The sequence below is a fragment of the Mastomys coucha genome, chromosome X (assembly GCF_008632895.1).
Source record: "Mastomys coucha isolate ucsf_1 chromosome X, UCSF_Mcou_1, whole genome shotgun sequence".
Lineage (NCBI taxonomy): Eukaryota > Metazoa > Chordata > Mammalia > Rodentia > Muridae > Mastomys > Mastomys coucha.
The window spans coordinates 10,011,635-10,014,722 of NC_045030.1; the positions used below are offsets into that span (position 1 = coordinate 10,011,635).

General features: G+C 44.0%; 1 pseudogene across 1 annotated transcript in view; it reads right to left on the reverse strand.

The window, feature by feature from the left end:
- Positions 1-3,088, reverse strand: part of LOC116091078 — a 54,918-nt pseudogene that overhangs the window by 50,360 nt on the left and 1,470 nt on the right. The gene's annotated exons all lie outside the window — the stretch shown is intronic.

The window sequence follows — 3,088 nt, forward strand, 5'->3', positions numbered from 1 at the left end:
TCTTCCTATGGAGTTGCAATCCCCTTCAGCTCCTTTACTCCTTCCCTTAACTCTTTCATAAGGGTCCCCGGGCTCAGGCCAATGATTGGCTGGAAATATCTGCATCTGTCTTAGTCTGCTGCTGGCAGACCCTCTCAGAGGACAGTCATGCCAGGCTCGAGTCTGCAAGCACATCTTGGCATCAGCAATAGTGTCAGGGTTTGGTGTCTGCACATGAGATAGATCCCAAGGTAGGATGGTCTCTGGATGGCCTTTCCTTAAATCTCTGCTCCAATTTTTTGTCCCTGTACTTCCTTTAGCAGGAAAAATTCTGGGTTATTCAAAGGAGATCATGGTGTATTTTGACACTGAAGAAATCTGACAAACACTATCTGAACCAGAATTCCAAGATTAACATCATCAGTGATAAGCAAATGGTCAAGCCAGACAGATGCCTAAATAGATGAGGTGTGTGCTCTCTAGGCTGAGGGTAATTGGTTGTTTTGAGAGGATGGAGAATCTTTGTGTCTTTTTTGAACATGTTGTCACTGGTATGTTGATCATATTCCAGTTGATGATCCTACATTTATACACATATGGGCAATGCTAATTGGATTTAGTGGTTTATCAAAAAGAAAAGGAAGCATGAATTTAGGAGGAAGGTGTTTTGGGATGGGATTTAAAGGGGATTGAGGAGGAAATTAGGAAGTGAGTATAATAGTATTTTTTGTATATACATATTAAATTCTCAAGAATAAAACATGATTGAAAATTAAATGCTGAAACTCAAATAATTCAATCTGTAAATGAATTAATGAATCAAATAGACAGTTTTCAAAAGAAAAAATATCAATAATATTTGAAAAAGGGTTAGGTATATTTGGCCATCACCAAAATGCAAAATAAAACTCCTTTAAAATTCTACATCACCTCAATCAGAATAGTTTTCATCATCAAGAAAACATACCACACCAGGTGGTGGTGGCACACACCTTTAATCCCAGCACTTGGGAGGCAGAAGCAGAGGCAGGTGGATTTCTGAGTTCGAGGCCAGCCTGTTTTACAGAGTGAGTTCCAGGACAACCAGGGCTACTCAGTGAAACCCTGTCTCAAAACAAACAAACAAACACACAAACAAAAAACAAAAACAAAAACAAAAAAAACAAACCATATATGCAGGCAAGGATATAATGGAAAAGGAACCTTTCATGTTGCTATTGGAAATGTAAACTTGTACAGGCCACTATAGATATTAGTGTGGAGACTTTTCAGAAAGTGACTCCTACCATACCACTCTTGAGCACATTCTGTAAAGACTTCATATCCTACTACAGAGGTTCTTACACATTAGCTGGGGTAGTGCATACTCTTGGTTGTCAATTTGACTACAATTGGAATGAACTAAAATCCAAAAATGGAGGAGCATACCTATGAGTGGTTTTTGTTTAGTTCAAAATGAGAAGATCCAGTTCTACTCTAGATATTTGAGGTGGGAAGACACACCTTTAATCCAGATCTTTTGAAGTGGGAAGTCCCACTTCTAATCTCAGCAACACCTTCTCTTGGAAGACTCTATGAGGACAAGGAAGAAGGAAGCATTGTCCTTTGCCTCCTTGCTCTTGTCCAGTGGCATTAACAACCTATTCCTTTGGGATTTGGGGTTATATTAAAGACCAATTGAAAAATCTCGTCTTGTGGACTGAACAACTATTGGATTTTTCAACCTTCTATTTATTTATTTATTTATTTATTTTTTCATTTACATTTTTATTGAACTACAAAAAGTGCAAATGGTAAAATACATGATTGTTGCTAAGGAAATCATGGTAAATGTGAACACTGGATTCACAGTAAGAGCGCCCCCAGCCACATACTGACAGGGCTGGGGCAGGAGATAAAACAAGAGGTCCAAAGGCTCCTCAGTAAATGGAGTGTAGCAACACTTGATACAAGCATGTGGGCAAAAGCAGAGTGGCCCAGGCTGGGTCAGGTGTGAGGCTGGGGACTGACAGCAGCACTTGAGGCACCAGAGACCTGATACAACAGTGGTGCAGGAAAAAGCCAGTGAAGTCAGGCCCAGCCTCATCTGCAAGACCATGAGTACAGATCCCACAGTACCCAGTACCATCTCTGGAGCTGTCATGCCTGGCCACACCTGTGGGGCAGGGTCACCGCAGATACCTCCCTGTCATTAAGGGGCAGACTTCTGGAAGAGGGTCACAAGGCTTCATTAGGAATAGAATGAGCTACCAGTCATCACTGGGGCTCAGGCTCTCTGAAGGACAAGAGGGCCTGTGGCCACCATACTCCCCTAAGGAAGCTGCTGGAACCTACCCAGCAGGGGTGATCTATTAGTAAAGCCCCTGTCAGTCTTAGTGGCTTCTGAGCTCCTGACTCTCCAAGAGTCCCCAGGCAGAAGGCGAGAGCCACCAAGGGTCCTGAGGCATTAGTATCTCTGGCCAGAACAGGGATCAAAGTGACTCCACACAAGAAAGACCTACTATATAGCCTTTGGCTGAAGATCTGTACACATGAGAAAGAAGGGAAGGCGTGGAGGGCCAACACTGCGGTAACTGATTCCTACCAGACACTATGGCTCTCCCTGGGAGTAGACAGGACCATTTCAATAGACCCTCAGATTCTGAGTCTTGATATCCAAGGTGCCAATTGTGGCAGAAATGAGAGACTAGGACACTCTAGGGGCAGTACCACTTGGGAAAGAAAAGACCCAGGAGGCAGAAGTGACAGGCCAACTCTGGTCTTGTCATCCCTACTAGCAGGAAGAACAGGCACAGGGAACTTGCACCCAGGCCAATGCTTACTTCCTAGCAATCAGGAAAAAGAGGACCAGCCCCAGCTACCAGAACAGCCCATTGATGTAGTCTTCTACAGTTGCCAGGGAAACAGGCAGGAAAAAGGAAAAGGTTTACTGTGGCTGAATCCTAGAAGAGCCAAGCCCAGCAACCAGAGAGGCAGTGAGAGGTATAAGGCAAAGAAAATGTCACGGTAACAGGCCTCCAATGCCGGTAAGGTGGGATGGACAGAGGGATAGGAGGGGCTGTCCAGTTAGTGGGCTCCAACTTCCATCTCTTGGGACTTCAAGGCCCCT